We start from the raw sequence: 17,931 nt of genomic DNA, 5'->3' as shown, positions 1-17,931 counted from the left end.
TGAATCCAGTGGCAAAGTGAGTAAGGGACTCACGTCTGAGCATACCCTGCCAACTTATGGCGAACAAAGCAAAAACAAAGGGAATGATGGACGGAGTGTTGAACATTGCAAGCACTCACCCCCAGTCAACTGATCTGGGTTTAATCCATCACTGTTCTTTAGCCCACTCTGCCACCCCAGTTCAGACATGGCCATATGCAAATCAGTCTGACCCTGTGCCTCATGGGAACAGTCCAGCCCGAACTGCCAAGCCATGCCTTCCCTGGACCGGAAACAAGCTTCCTAGGACCGGTTTCTGGCATTTCAGCCGTCTTCAGCCAGGCTTGCTTGAATCCAGTGGCAAAGTGAGCAAGGGACTCACGTCTGAGCATACCCTGCCAACTTATGGCGAACAAAGCGGTACAAAAGGGGGTGGTGATGGACGGAGCATCAGAACCAATCAAACACTCACACCCAGTTAACAGATCTGGGTTTGACCCATCACCGTTCTTTAGGCCACTCTGCCACCCCAGTTCAGACATGGCCATATGCAAATCAGTCTGACCCTGTGCCTCATGGGAACAGTCCAGCCCGAACTGCCAAGCCATGCCTTCCCTGGACCGGAAACAAGCTTCCTAGGACCGGTTTCTGGCATTTCAGCCATCTTCAGCCAGGCTTGCTTGAATCCAGTGGCAAAGTGAGCAAGGGACTAACGTCCGAGCATACCCTGCCAACTTATGGCGAACAAAGCGGTACAAAAGGTGCCCCCTCAGGCCCCAACCGGAGGCCGTGGAGGAATGGGGGTCCTGCTAGGGGCCCCCAAAGTCATGTTCTGACAGGCTTTCCATGTTGGAAAGCCCGACAAGGAAAGCCTGACGGAAACCGTCATCGTAATCCTGACGAAGGAAAAGCCGTCCACAGGGTTTTCATTGGGACCTCTGACTGGCTGACTGGCTCCTTGAGCCCATCGGAATCCAGTCAAAATGAGCAGCCAATTTTACTTCCGACCGCCAGCATTGTAATGGAGCGCTCAAAAGTGAAACCAAAGATCTGATGTTGATTTCCGACCAACATCAAAATAGGGCCCTAAATTGGGCCATTAGTATGATATTGTAACAGAAGTGCAATCAAACATATATCTGATTGAAATTTGCTTTATGCGATAATTACTATCATAAAAGCTTTGCATCCTTAAAATCAGCATTATACAATTCAAGGTTTAAAATACTTAAAATAAAAATTCCATAAAACACACGCTGTAGCATCAATGGTTAAGACAACAATTCATTAAGAACAGAATTTCCAATAAAAGTGAATTGCTCGTAGCAGCAGATGATCTAGGAAGCACAGTTCGTCCCTTCTACCCTCTTACACAGAATAATAGCTACAAGTTCATTATGGGGCAGCATCAACTATTCCAGGAGCTTTAGCGATAGCTTTTGCACGAATAATCCAGGCACAGCCCAGGAATTTAGCAACTCCGCATACAAAAGCAGGCCTAGAAGCATTGGATCTCAAAATACGGAGTGCCACTTGATGGTTCTTTGTTCCCATCTGGACACAGATGCATTTGAGCCATTTGTTCCTTGCCTGGCGATAAGCCGGGCATACGAATAAACAGTGAACTATAGTTTCTTGCATATCGTTACAACACAGGCAGCTTGGTGAAGGATTTTTGGCTGAGTCCCTTTTGGCAACTGTGGCATTGAGGTATAGTGACCCAAACCTGAAAAGCATGTACAAATTTCTGTCCATGGGAACTCGAATAAAATCCAAATAGGGTTCCAAAAAGCCAACTTGTTTGTGTTGTAAAAAGTCCTCTGTTAATTTCCCATGGTTCGAATAAAGTATGAGCCGTTGCTGTATCCAGTTCCAATAGATCTTTTTTAACTCTGCCTTAGATGGCAGTGCTTGGTTCTCCCACATATCAGTTAGGCCCAAGGATGACAAAAGTTCCTTGAGTTCTCTTAGCCATTTAACCCTTTTGCCCGTGTCCAGAGTAATCAATTCGCTAAGTCCTGCCGCATAGTGACATAACTCGGGAGTGGATCTTAGTCTTGCCCAGTACAAGAGGGGGCGTAATATAACTATCTCACTCAACCTGTGTCTCCCCATATCGAGGAACAATGGTGTTAGAGGGGTACAAAGGGGGGTGGAGACCAGATCTCTTAAAAACGTATTCTCTGATTTTTGGATCACTGTTGTTTGTTCAAAGCCCCAGAGTTCCGCTCCGTAGGATGCCAAACTCACTGCCTTGCCCTCATAAACAACCAGGACAGGGGAGACCAATCTGGAAGAGGACAAGCGCTGCTCTCTCAAGATTGCCCCCGCTGCCCTTTTGTGGTTTAGGAGCATCTTGCTCAAGTGGGACCCCATGACATTTTATCCGATAGCCTTATCCCCAAATAGTCAAAGCAATGGACTTGCTCCAAATATAAACCATTGAGAGTAAGTTTGGGTCTAAACTGTTTTCCAGGGTTCAAAGCCATGAATTTTGTTTTTGCGATGTTAATAGTAAGGCCCCTTAGTGTACAAAAAGCCTGGAAACGAGTAAGTAATGTTTGAAGACCCATAGGGGATTTGGAGATTAGGAGGGTATCGTCAGCAAAGAGAAGCGTAGCTATTTTTTCCCCCGCCAGGGTTGGTGCGTCTGCTGGAGTTTGGCTCAGAAAATCCACCACACCATTCACATAAAGTGAAAATAGTGTGGGGGCCAAAACACAGCCCTGGTAGACTCCTCTCCTTACTGGGATACTCTCTGTGGTCTGCCCTTGATCACCCCATCTTATCCTTGCAGAAGTATCGTCATGAAGACGAACTAAAAGGGATAAAATGTAAGGGGGTATTCCCATTTCCTGCAAGACGGACCACAACTTTACTCGTGGGACTAAATCGAATGCCGTCTTGAGGTCAATAAAAGCAAGGTACAAGCTCCCCTTTGCAATAACTACCACTTTCCAATAAAGTAAAAGTAGACGAAAAACTTGGTCTATAGTGCTAGCGGCTTTCCTGAATCCCGCTTGGCATTTTGATAAGATTCCCCCTTCCTCCATCCATTGGTGAATTCTATTGAGAAGGGTTCGCCCTGCCACTTTTTGCATGCAATCTACAAGGCTAATAGGCCTATAGTTGGCGGGGTCTTGGCGATCACCTTTTTTAAAAATAGGGATAACTTCAGCTTGTTTCCAGGATGGGGGAACTTCACCGCCCTCTAACAGGCTATTAATCAAATGTTGGCTATATTTGGCCCATTTGTCAGGTTCCAAACGGAACAGGTCGCCCGGGATGCCATCTGGTCCCGCCGCTTTAGCGGGTACAATACTGTTAATGGCACTTACGACCTCGTCAAGGCTAAAGGGGGGTATAGGGTCTAAATATATATCTTCTTGCACAGCTGTTCCATTTATCATTGTAGTAAACAGTACCAAAATATCAAAGGTCATTATGTTGTAACACGGTTATTAAATGCAAACTCCCTGAGATAGTCATCCACTTCCTCCTGTCTTGCCCACCCCAATAGCTGGTGCAGGCAAACACTACAGGCAGAGCCCGAGCCCGTACACCTGAGATGGCTTTATGCACAAAAACATTCCTGAGAAGCTTTTTGCTCTTTCTTTGTGTGCTGCAGAATGCAGCAGAACACATTGAAAGAGGAAAAATCGAGGAGAAATAAAGGTATTTCAACTTGTTACGCCTCGCCCAGAAAGGCGTATCTTTATGGCGCATTTCCAGGTTTACCAGGTTGGTATATTTGGGAATGAGTCAAACACCATGAGAGTTGCATGGGAACACCCATACAACACACATGGAACGCCTCCCCTGCATAGAGTAATGCAACGCTCCAATTTGAGCTGCTTTGCATTACTTCAGATTTATAAAGCCATTCAAAGCTGAGTGGCTTCATAAATCTGTCTTAGAGGTTGTGTCACGCATATACCACATTGCATGGTGCAAGCATGATGCAAACCTCTCATAAATATGAACCTAAGTATAATTTCAATGTGCTAGTGTACTTTTTTAGACTGAACAATTAACTAAATGATTGAAGTATGTAGGTATAGCTGGTAGAGGCCAATATTAACCCTGGACCACTGGACTTATGTGGGTCTGCAGCACAGCATTTTCCATACAATTATGGAGTTGCAGCTGTTGCCACATAGTCCATTATCTTTTACATAATTTGCTGATTTTAAATTAAAAAACGTTGTAGCTCAAATGCATCAAAGGCAACTAAAAGTGCCATCACGCAGAGGCAAGTCACCTTTCAGTTGCTGCTTTGCTGTTAAACTCTTTTTAATGAGGTTAAACGATTAACTATACACTGTTACCATGTGGAGAAATTTCAAAATAGTGTAGTAACACTGCTTCAGAATGTGCAGCATTATACTGCATAATTTGCTATTTTTTACCAAATAATGTAGTCAACGCTGCCACATATTTTGATCTTTCACGTCCGCATAATTCCAATGGCTGTGCCCAAGTCCATTTGACGAATAGCCATGTTATTCTGCCAATAGCCTCTCTTAATTCCTCGGGCCTTGTGATAAAAACATGGATGTAAGAAATCAGATTATAATTTGGGGTAGGTGACTAGCTAACTCAAAGAAAAATCACAGTCACTAATTTAATCTGAGCTCAACCCCCTGGAAGATATGAGAGAGAGCATACAGGCTTAACTCAGGACAATGTGTAAAGTATTTATGCAGTACTGAAAACAGTAATAAGGTCGAAATGCAAGATAATAATAATCCCAAAATGGATTAGAAAAATAGAGTACATTTTAATAAAGATAATTACACCAAAATTACAGATAAACATCAAGGGATACCAGAGATGTGATTTTTTGAAAGTTTTAAGTAGAATAGCACAAGGATTGTGGTAGACTAGACCCTAAGTGCAATTTGACCCTGACTGGGATAAAGCGCAGTTCAGATACACCAACCAGGTTCATCCTGATCAAAGCTTTTACCTTCTGACTTAGGGACTAATGAAGAGTTTGGCAGTCAATGGATTGATGTACCGGCAGGGGCCGTCCGACCACGGTGAGCTTGGCGGTCCTACCACCCTATTACGAATTGGGCAGATGGGCTGGATGAACACCGCCCTGATCCATTGACACCGCCAGACCACTCCCAGGGGGGCGGGTGGAGCTGACCACTGAGGCTGTGAGAGGCTGGGACCACCAATGAGACCAGCTGCCCAATTATGAGTTGTCTTATAGCTGGCAGGATTGTGGCGGTCCAACCACCACATCTTAAACAGCAGAAAGGGAAAAATATAGGGCCCAAACTCATCTCCGCACACTCTGTATGGCCATGGAGCAAGTCCTACCCGTCCTGCCACTGCAGTACCTGCTCGATCACATCCAAAAAAGACACTGTTGTGGACAAAATCTGCGGTAAGTTGCACAACTACCTGCTGCCATAGAATTCTTTGCAATTTGATGCCCAAACATGGACCAGGCAAGGGAGGTGAGGGTCCCTAAGTATTCCAAATGTATACAGGGGTCCTGGCTGGCACTGTTTCATAGCGATCGTCCTAAACAAAGCTGTAGGAAGCCCTTCCAGACTCAAACACTTGCACTGCACAGACATGCCTTTCACAAATGGACGTCTCAGCATGTTATTTAAACTGAAAGTGATGTTGAAGTTCATATCTGGTTCACAACACCACCTCCTCCACAATATCACACCTATCAATGTCTGTCAAACATAACTCTAAACCATTCTCACTTCTCTTCTATATCACTACAGATCTTCACGAGTTGTGCAGCTCACCATTTTGCCAGGCTTGTGAAAGTGACATTGAACTGACTACAATTACCAAGAAGCCTTGGTAGTCTAACTCTGACCACAATGCTGCACTTTTTAGGCCCTTTCTCTCTTCTCTGCCATGTCACCACTGACCTACACAAATTGTGCATCTTAACATTTCTCAAGGTTTTAGAAAGTGGAATTGACCTGACTACAACTACCAAGAGGCCTTGGGAGTCTAACTCCTACCAAAATGCTGCACTCTTTCTGCCCTTTCTCACTTCTCTCCCATGTCACCACTGACCTACTCTAGTCGTGCTGCTTAACATTTCTCAAGGCTTGTGACAGTGGCATTAAACTGACTAGAACTACCAAGAGGCCTTGGGAGTCTAACTCTCACAATGATGCCTTAGTGAATAGAATATGACATAATCACAATTCACACATCTCTGCTACCATTACGAGGCCAAAGAAACATCATTATGGATGTGTCCTCAAAGTCAAACATACCTTCCCAGCTACAACTCTGTAGTCGACTCTCACACATTTCCACATCAAAAAGAAATGTCACTCAATGGGATGACATAGAAGCAGTGGGAGAAAAATTCAAAGGGCACAATGAAAACACACTCCGCAGGATAGCTACACTGCAAAAGGGGGAACCCTGAAAGTTTGGGGCAGTGCAATACACCCAAAACATACCCAACCTACATCTTAGGGAGAAGGGCATGCTTAATGACATTGACAGTGGCCAAGCTTAAATATATTATGTTTAGACTATGGGTTTTAGTATTTTTTGGGCCGCACATCATTGTAAAGGTTTTCTTGTAGTTTGGCTCCAAGCCCAGGTCCTTCATGAAACAGATATAGCTGATGATATGGTTAATAAGACCATTCACAGTCCTTGCCAGAAGGACTGCATCATCAGCATATAGCAGCGCTGACATGGCCTTATTCACCACATGTGGGACGTCAGCCCCAACCGAAACTAAAGTGTTCTCCAAATCCTTCGATAAATAAGGAATAAGATTGTGGCAAGGACACAGTCTTGGCGCACCCCGTACTTGATGCTGAATGGCTCTGTAAATTCGCCAGCACCACCAAACGTAACTGAAGCAGAAAGGTCATGATGGAGTTGCCTTAAGAATGTAACTAGACCCGCATCCACACTCATGTTTTCTAGGATGACCCTCAACTTAAAGCGGGATATATAATCAAATGAACTTGGCAGGTCCATAAATGCCAAGTGAGTGGAAGCGCCCTTGGCATATTTATATTTTGGCACAATGAAGTAGAAATTAAGACTCTGTTCAATTGTGCCGAGCCCCTTTCTAAATCCATACTGGCTAGGAACAAGTATGCTGTTGGCATTAATCCAGTCCAGTAAGCAGTCCAAAGGGACCCTCCCAATAATTTTAACGGAAAAATCCAGAAGCGATATCGGGCAATAGCATTTAACATCATGCAGATTTCCTTTTTTAAACACAGGCACAGTTACAGATGAATGCCACGACCTTGGCACTCCCTCGCTGCGAAGTGAGGAACGGGGTCCAGAACACTGGGTCTTCCTTAAATAAATCAAGTGGAATGCCATCCGGCCCGGAGCCTTCTTGCATCTGCTATTAACAATTGCTTTAAAAACCTCCTCTTCATTAAAAGCAAGGCAAAATCTCTTTTGATATGTCCCAATTGCCAGCGACATTGTTATTCAACCAATCGATGGATTTGTTCATTAGGGCCCTGGTGGATTCAATATTATCTTCTGCGAGCCTGGGGACAGTAGTCAGAGCAACAATGTAGGTGGAGGATGCAGGGGGGAAGATCAATCACAGGTAAAGGGGCCTGGTTTGGGGTACGGGTTACCGGTTGGATAACAGGTTGGTTTACATTTAATTTACCATGTAGATGATATTATGTCCATGCTCTGGGCAGATGTAGTAGGGGGTAAATCAGAGGTCAAATACTGAGTACAAACAGAAGTCCTGGAATCCAAGGGCTTTACCAGTTTAGCTTCGAATATTGCTAGTCGTTCAAGGATGGGGCACATTTTTGAGTCCAAAAGATCACCCATGCACTTACTCAGTTTGCTCCAAGTATTTTCATTTACCACTGCTGAACCCCCAATAAAATATAAAATCGTCATTGCCAGCCCTGTTACACAAGGTTATTTTGTTGTCTGCAGCAGGGTTTCTACTTTCTAGGCTTTGTAGATTTAGCAGTTTTCCTCCCGCACTTGGCTTTTGGGCCACACTCCCCATCAGATACACAGAACTGGTCGCCATCCTCCGTGCCAGTTGTGCCGGGTTCGGTTCCCCCTCCTTGCGCCGAGAGCCAGCCCCCAAACAATCTGAACTAACACCAAATCTTGACCTAGCTCCACGGAACAAACATGGCACGTTGACGCCGCTGTTGGGCTTTTTATTGTAGATACACTCTGCAGCGGTAACGGCTCAGAGGAGCTTTAATTGGTAGGCAAGGGAACATTATCTTCAGTGGTAAGAGAAAGGCGACATTCCACCAGTCGGATTTTATTAGTAATCATGTCCACAGCCCGAGTTAGATAATTATCAATAGTCAAGCGGGTGCGGGAGGGAGGTAACATGCTAGAGACCCTTGAAGCACCCTTCCTCTTACCCATATTTCAGGACTATTTGGACTAAGATGTAATTAATATAGGAAGAAGGACAAATAGACAGGCAAAAACGAAACTTGGTAAGCACAGAAAGCCACAGCTCAGGACGAAAAAATGGGAAATAAAAATAGGGGGAAAATAGAACACAGTACCTTTTTCCGTGATATCTGCTTAAAAGGCTCAGAGAAGCGCAGTACACAGTAGATCCTGGAACAGGCCTTAGGGGAGGTCCAGCCTAGCCTCTTCCAGGCACAGGTGCAGATGGGCCCACCCTTGGCCCGGGCTTTGCCCGGGCTGACCCGGGCACACCCGTGCTTATCCAGTGCCGCAGGAGTGCCTGGTGGCGTTTCTTTGCGCCTGCGGGTGTGGAAACAGCATCAGCGGTGGATCACGGCCACAAGGAAAGCCAGGACTGGAAGTCCCCTGGTCCCTCTGGTGTGGCCGGTGTTCCAGCGCTGCGGTAGTGCCTGATGGCTTTTCTTTGCACCTCGGGGCGCCAAAACAGCGTCAGCCGCGGCTCACAGCCGCAAGGATAGCCGGGCCTGGTTGTCCCCTGGTCCCGCTGGTGTGGCTGGTGTTCCCCATTTCTAATCTGAATCCTTGGTGTATTTTATTGCATTTTTTTCAAGTAAAAAGTGGTGTGTGTAGGCATGATTCCCGTTCTGTGTTTTGTGTATTTATTTCACTTCTACTATTTGTTTTTGAGTCATGAGTCACAGTTTAACTTAATGGCTTGTTAGAAGCGAACTTGTTTAATCTGCTACGGGTCACGAATTGTTTATCGACGCCCTGCTTGTCTGACTGAGAATGTTCTTTCTTTTATGGAGGTCATATTTCCTTATTACGTCATTTGTGATAGCTTTGATATATTCGTCTGTATACTTCAGCCGATCGAGAATACATTTTCGTACATACAGTGAGTTAATGGTTGATTTTGTCTGTTACTTTCTTCAGTGTGGTTCTTGCACTGGGTTTATCTCACATTGTACAAGGCATATTTTAGTCACGGTGCAGACACCCATGCTCTTTAACATAGTAGTCGCAACTTTTTCATTTATTATAATCTCTTATGTCATTCACATAATAGCATAGTCTAGTGGTCATGTTGTTTACAGCATGTTTTGGTGGTAGTGTTCACGAGTTAGTATTAGCGAAGTGCATGTCTAACATGTGGTATCAGCACAATCAGGAGTTTAAATAATTGCGCTTGCTTGAAAATATGAGGTTATTGATGGTTGCTGTTACTTTTCATTTTACATTATAGTGACCCCTGACAAAGAGCTTACTTGCCTGAAATAATCTGGGTGTACACTATCATGGCTACCTTGGATGAATAGTGAATGCTGACATTTTGCAGAATAAGCCTGCATGAGCAATTCTCATGCATTTGAATATTGGGATAACGCTGCCTCTATGAATTTTAAAATCATTAAAGAAAAGAAGAATACAAGACTATCAATGATTACATGGATTAAATTGGACTCATGTTTTTTAATTGTATTGGCCTATGCTAACTATGGTTGTGCGTCTTGGGTCTGGTGCACTTAGGTGCACCAGTTAGTTATAAAATGCATTTGTGCCTGGGACATAGCAGGAACCAAGTACGCACACCAAAACATTGCCTTTGAGAATCCTTCATATTTATTGATGACTATGTTTTACTGTTGGTGTGTATTCTGCTGTTTATTTAAAATATAATCTTGCCAGGCTATGAGGCACCCCTGGGGTTGGCCCTAAACAGACCATACGGCAGGGTGCATTGCATTTAAAAAGGCGGAGATGTATGTTTACGCTTTGCATGTCCTGGTAGTTAAAAACATACAAATTTGTTATTCACTACTGTGAGGCCTACCTCTCCCCTAGGATAAAATTGGGCTACCATGTTACATTTAATATGCAAAAGCATTTGATTGAGAACAGGTAGACATGTCATGTTTACCCTCAAATGAATTGCAATTTAAAACCCTCTTTAACGGTAAGTTGGATTTTAAGTCACAATTCTGAAAATGCCACTTTTGGTATTGGGTAAAGGGAATTGGGTTTAAGGGTTTGGAATATATGATTAATGGCTGAGAGTTAATTTTATGGGGTTTAGGGTATAGGTTAGTGGTGATAGGAATATACTTAGGAAAATTTGGTAAGCGATTTTGTGCATAGTAACATTCAGTTGAGAGATAATGGTTTAGTGTATTTGATTGTGGGTTAAGGATTTTGGAGTATAGGTTTAAGGGTTGGGGTACAGGATCAAGGATTTGGAGTATCAGGTTAAGAGTTAAGGGTTCAGGCATAAGTTACAGAGTCATGGTTAAGGCTTGGAGTCTTAGGGTTTAAGAATCTGACTAAGTGACATCACATGAAGTGACTACGTGCCGATTTAGAGTTTGGTGGATGGGGTTTAATTCTGTCAGCCCTTACGGAGTCCCCGCATGCCCAATTCTGAGTTGTCACTGGCCCAGCGGACATCTTTATAATTGGCAGGAACCTCTGTGATGGCAGTTCCTGTCAGTGCATTGTATCTTTGATGGATGGGTCTGTCAAAATGATAGAGCCAATCGTCAAACTTACAAAATTGTTTTTTGAGTTTCCAAATATAAACCCAAAGTGGAATTTGGTTTTGGAGAATAATAAAAACAATGACCCCTTTACCATGCCAGTTTTCTCCCATGATTAGGGTAGCATTTTGCAATTCGCCCTGCAGTTTTACCTGGAAGTGAGGGACAGTGAACTGACTCTAAATCAAGAGAGACCACACATGGCCAAGCCTCCAACGACCCTCACTGTGTCAGGTCTCTCAGAGGTTGCTGCCAGTGGGGGAGACGGAGTAGTCTAGGCCATTACATAATGAAGAGATGTCATTGGGTACCCTCTCTACCAAACTCTAAGGGCCTCATTACGATGTTGGGTGGACTCACGTCCCCCTAACATCACCACAGTCTCGGGACCGACCGACCTCCTGTCAGCGGCCCCCGAAACGGCCATCACAATGCAACTGCACTTGGTGCTGTTGCATACTCCCATTTCTCTATGGGAGCATGTGCCGCGGCGGTGAACCTGCCGTAGCACCAGCTCTCATGGAGAAATGTGAGATTATGTTAATCCCTGCACTGTGGGGCCCACGGTGCAGGGATTAAGAGGGAGGCACAATAGGTGCCCCCTCAGGCCCCAACCGGAGGCCGTGGAGGAATGGGGCCCTGCTAGGGGCCCCCAAAGTCATGTTCTGACAGGCTTTCCATGTTGGAAAGCCTGGCAAGTAAAGCCTGTTGGAAACCGACATCGTAATCCTGACAGAGGAAAATCCATCCTCAGGGATTTGGTTGGGGTCTGTGACTGGTAACTGGCTCCTTGAGCTAATCAGAATCTTTGGTGCTCCCCCTCCTGCCTGGACGCTACGCTGTTGAACGGGGACAGGCTGCAGACTCCTACATCCACGGGACTGCGAGGACCACGGAGCACTGCGCTCCTTTGATTGTGCTCACCTGGCTCCTCTTCCCGCCTTGGACTCCACCTCGCACGCAGCACCTCGTGGCCCCCGCAGCGCGGGCGCCGCTCGCCGGCCTCAATCTTTAAAACTTGGCTGGTGCTCATTGTGTGTGCGACTCTTTGGTGCTCCCCCTCCTGCCTGGACGCTATGCTGTTGAACGGGGGCAGGCTGCAGACTCCTACATCCACGGGACTGCGAGGACCACGGAGCACTGCGCTCCTTTGATTGTGCTCACCTGGCTCCTCTTCCCGCTCACGCCCCTGACTCCGCCCCAAGCTTAAATTCGTACTGGGCCAAGCGCGCTAGCGGTACGCGCGCGGTACTAAGCTCGGGGTGAAGAAAGGGCTAAGAGCGGGCCGTTTGTGGCCGTTCGTGGACGGAGGTGGACGGGACAGGCCAGTATCCTTAATTGAGGCTACCGTTCATATAATATAAATCTTAGTCCTATATTAGTTTACCTGTCTCGGAATCGACATCCACATCTTACTTGTTGAATATAGGGATGTCGTCCTTGAGGTCAGGCAGGAAGTTAGTGCGGGATAGCATTGGGGGTTGTGTTTCCGGAACTTTGGATAATTTTATCACTAGAGCTGCCCGGGTCCTTGAGCACGAAATAGTTTTAACTGAAAAAAGATTGTCTTTGGAATTGTCTTCTAAAAGATCATCTTTGGGCAGCCTTATGACAGTTTCTTCCCCTGTTTCAAGGTTACCCCAACCTATTCCCGACCTTCCTGATTGCACTGAGCTAGGTTTAGAGGCTTGCTCAGTAACTGGTTTACCGGATAACCCTCCAGTCACTTCAAATGGCTCTCCTCCACCTGGTTTGCCCTCAATTGTGTTAGATACCCATTCACAGCCCCCTATTGTCTCGACTGGCATCATTAATTCAACACTGGGTGCTATGCCACAGTCAACCCAGGGGACGAACACACGTAGGGAAGTACATTTTAAGGGTAATCGTGTTAAAGGCTAATCAGAATCCAGCCAAAATAAGTAGCTGGTTTTACTTCCGATTGCCGGCATTGTAATGGAGCGCTCAAAAGTGAAACCAAAGATTTGATGTTGATTTCCGACCATCATTAAAATAGGGCCCTAAATTGGGCCATCAGTATGATATTGTAACATTTTGCACTTATGAAATAACAGGAAGGAGCATCATTTAACTAGTAGGAAAGATAAATAATATGACTTTGAAAAGTATCAGAAATATATTAAATTTAAGATGTTGTTCTACATTGGTATATGTACTGGGCAAATTAAGTGGGTTGCTTAATGTTGCCCAAAATGTTGTTGCCCAGTAACGAGAAGTGCAATCAAGTATATATCATCTTGCACAGCTGTTCCATTTATCATTGTAGTAAACAGTACCAAAATATCAAAGGTCATTACGTTGTAACACAGCTGTTAAATGCAAACTCCCTGAGATAGTCATCCACTTCCTCCTGCCTTGCCCACCCCAATAGCTGGTGCAGGCAAACACCACAGGCAGAGCCCGAGCCAGTACACTTGAGATGGCTTTAGGCACAAAAAAATTCCTGAGAAGCTTTTTTCCTCTTTCTTTGTGTGCTGCAGAAGGCTGCAGAACACACAGAAAGAGGAAAATCGACGAGAAATAAAGGTATTTCAACTTGTTATACCTCTCCTGGGGAGCTGTATCTTTTTGGCGCGTTCACAGGTTTACCAGGTATGGTAAATCTGGTAATGAGTCAAAAACCATGGGAGCTGCATGGGGACACCCACACAACACCCATGGAACGCCTCCCTTGCATAGAGTAATGCAACGCTCCAATTTGAGCTGCTTTGCATTACTCCAGATTTATGAAGCCATTCAAAGCCACGCAAAGCGGCTTTGAGTGGCTTCATAAATATGTCTTAGAGGTTTGCGTCACGCATATACCACATTGCGTGGTGCAAGCATGATGCAAACTTCTCATAAATATGCCCCTAAGTATAATTTCAATGTACTAGTGTACTTTTTTTAGACTGAACAATTAACTAAATTATTGAAGTATGTAGGTATAGCTGGTAGAGGGCAATATTAACCTTGGACCACTGGACTTATGTGGGTCTGCAGCACAGCATTTTCCACAAAATTATGGAGTAGCAGCTGTTGCCACATAATCCAACATCTTTTACAGAGTTTGCTGATATTATTTTAAAAAACGTTGTAGCTCAAAGGCATCAAAGGCAACTAAAAGTGCCATCACGCAGAGGTAAGTCACTTTTCAGTCACTGCTTTGCTGTTAAACTGATTTTATTGAGGTTAAACGATTAACTATACACTGTTTACATGTGGAGAAATTTCAAAATAGTGAAGAAACACTGCTTCAGAATATGCTATATTAATTTGCTATTCCTTACCACATAATTTAGTCAACGCTGCCACATATTTTGATCTTTCACGTCTGCATAATTCCAATGGCTGTGCCCAGGGCCATTAGACGAATAGCCATGTTATGCCGCAAATAGCCTCTCTTAATTAATCGGACCTTGAGATAGAAGCATGAATGTAAGAAATGAGATTATATATTTGGGGTAGGTGTTTAGCTAACTCAAAGAAAAATCACAATACTTTTCAGGGTGAGTACTAAAACTCACTAATTTAATCTGAGCTCAACACCCAGGAAGCTATGACACAGAGCAGACAGGCTTAATTTAGGGCAATGTGTAAAGTATTTATGCAGTACTGAAAACAGTAATAAAGTCGAAATGCAAAATAATAAAAATCCCCAAATGGGTTAGAAAAATAGAGTACAATTTAGTAAAGACAATTACACCAAAATTACAGAAATACATCAAGGGATACCAGAGATATGATTTTTTGAACGTTTTAAGTACAAGAGCACCAAGAAGCATAGGGAGCCAATGATTGTGGTAGACAAGACCCTAAGTGCAATTTGACCCTTACTGGGATAGAGCGTGGTTCGGATACACCAACCAAGTTCATCCTGGTCAAGGTTTTTACCTTCTGACTTAGGGGCTACTTACGAGTTGGGAGGTCAATGGACTGCTGTTCCGGCAGGGACTGTACCTGCTCGATCACATCCAAAATAGACACAGTTGCGGATGAAATCTGTGGTAAGTCGCACAACTACCTACTGCCATTAACTTCTTTGTAAATTGATGCCCCACCATGGACCAGGCAAGGGAGGAGGGGGTCCCTAAGTATTCCAAATGTATACAGCGGTCCTGGCGGGCATTGTTTCATAGCGAGCGTCCTAATCAAAGCTGTAGGATGCCCTCCCAGACTCAAACACTTGCACTGCACAGGCATACCTTTCACAAATGGACGTCTCAGCATGTTATTTAAAGTGAAAGTGATGTTGAAGTTCATATCTGGTTCACAACACCACCTCCTCCACAATATCACACCTATCAATGTCTGTCAAACATAACTCTAAGCCATTCTCACTGCTCTTCCATATCCCTACTGATCTTCACGAGTTGTGCAGCTCACCATTTTGACAGCTTGTGAAAGTGACATTGAACTGACTACAATTACCAAGAAGCCTTGGTAGTCAAACACTGACCAAAATGCTGCACTTCTTTTGCCCTTTCTCTCTTCTTTGCAATGTCACCACTGACCTACACTAATTGTGCATCTTAACATTTCTCAAAGTTTGTGAAAGGGACATTGAACTGACTACATCTGCCAAGAGGCCTTGGTAGTCTAACTCTGACCACAATGCTGCACTCTTTCTGCCCTTTCTCTCTTCTCTGCCATGTCACCACTGACCTACACTAATTGTGCATCTTAACATTTCTCAAGGCTTGAGAAAGTGGCATTGAACTGACTACAACTACCAAGAGGCCTTGGGAGTCTAACTCTTACTAAAATGCTGCACTTCTTTTGCCCTTTCAAACTTCTCTCCCATGTCACCACTGACCTACTCTAGTTGTGCAGCTGAACATTTCTGAACACATATGCAACCTACCTCTTAGGAAGAAGGGCACGTTTAATGACATTAACAGTGGCCAAGCCTAAATACTTACCAAATGGAAAACCACATAATGCAATGTCATCCTCAGTTTTTAACTGACATATTCCTTCCATGAACATGACCCCTCGTCCACTGTAACTGCAGAACACAGGTACAACGGTCAGATCACACTCACCACTTTGAAGAGATCACCATTTTAGGTGAAACTTTCACAACTATAGTCACACATACTTAAGGAAGCCAATACAGTCAATAGCATGAAATGTAATGGCAGGACTAAAGTGTCATCAACGTTTTAAATTCTTTATATCAAATTATGATAATGAAGGCCAATGGCCAGTCTATTTGTCCCATGTGGTCCATCACAATGCTGTACCACTCCACTTGCCTACCATGACACTGCCCAGGAAACCTTGCCAGGAAGGGAGTTCTAGTGGGCAGGCAAGGCACCTCAAAGATGTAACTAGGGAGGGCTGGGATCGTTTTTTTGGGGAGGGGGTTGGTTGACTATGGAAGAGGAGGCAGTAGTTGGGGCAGAGGGAAGGCCAAGGAAAATCTGAGCGTTTTCCATTGCATTCTGAACAGGTTTAATGGCAAGGGCTAAGTTTTGAGAGATAGAGGGAGTGTCAGTGTCTGTCACAGGTGTGCCTGTTGTTGCTGGTGTGTGTGTGGGTCTGATATCTGTTAGGTCTGGGCAGTGCCTTTTGGTGCAGGCTCTGTAGATATGTGTGTGGTGGTGCTTGTGAGGTTGGTGAGGGTATGTACAGTGGGTGCATATCTGGACTTCTTGCTGTGTTTGAGGGTAGTGTGCTACATGAGGATTTTGGTGTGTATTTACGTTTGTGTTTGCTGGGGACAGGCATGGGTCAAGGGATTTGGGGTGGGGAAGAGGCAGGAAGTGGAATGGAAGGCTGAGCCTGAAACGATCTCTGTACAACAGACATACTCCAGCGAATGCCATCCAGGTAGTCCAGTGTCTGACCCAGTTGGCTGGATTGCACCTGGATAGCATTCAGTAGATCATCCTGACCAACAGAGACCTGTCTCAGGAGGTCAATAGCCTCCTCACTCAGGGCAGCAGGGGCCACAGGGGCAGGGGATGAGGTGTCTGAGGAAAAGGAGACACCATGCTTCTTACAGGAAGTCGCAGGCACACAACTTGGAGGGGAGCAGCAGGGGGAGTGGGAATGGAAAGGGGGTGTTGGACAAGAACGGTGTGGACACATGCCCTGGGGGGTCCACCACCACCAGTGAGCTGCCATTGGAGGTCAACTCTGAAGATGAAGAGCTGGAATGTGTTGGAATTGAAATGTGTCACTACCATATCACTCATGTTTCACATGGTATTATGTTAGGATGTATGTAGCTATTTCATAATAATTCCTAATGTATACATGTTAGAAATGGGATTTCTGGTTGGCTAGGGCTTGCGCCAAAGCCAGGTAGAAACCACCACTCTAGTCAGGGCAAGGAAGTTACACGCCAAAGATAACCCCTGCTCACCCCCCTTGGTAGCTTGGCATGAGCAGTCAGGCTTATCCCGGAGGCAATGTGTAAAGCGTTTGCGCGCGCACCCAGCAACAACACCCAAGGCCCACCACAAAAGATACTCCACACAAGGTATTATATAAAAATAGCCTTTGTATTATACCAAAACACATTAGATAATATTCACACAATTTACACTGTGCCAACTGGCACTTGGCAGAATTTTACAAGGGACTATTTACACTGGACAGGGCCACATGGGCCACTGTCAGAATTAGCACAAATCACCAATTTGTACATATAGGACATATACTAACTGTAACACAAATTAGCACGGTAGAGCACAACCAGTAACTACTGGCGAAATAATGACCTCAGCGTCATCACACTAGCATCAGGTATAAAACCTATCCTGCATCCATCACAGGGGCATAAACACACTATGCACTTTCTCATTAGTCTAACGCATTAGACCTAACCACCTAAGTATAACTACTCTAGGGACATACATCGCACAGGGAAGTACAATCTCCCTAACATCACCCTAAACAGGTAAAACAACCTCCTAGGCAGAAATGGCCACATTTAGAGGTATAAAACATAGGGTGCGCAAAACATGCTATACACAGTACATTTCCTAGCACCACATCACATTAG

Source organism: Triturus cristatus, chromosome 3_2 (assembly GCF_964204655.1).
Source record: "Triturus cristatus chromosome 3_2, aTriCri1.1, whole genome shotgun sequence".
Taxonomy (NCBI): Eukaryota; Metazoa; Chordata; class Amphibia; order Caudata; family Salamandridae; genus Triturus; species Triturus cristatus.
This window is presented reverse-complemented; position numbering follows the sequence as displayed.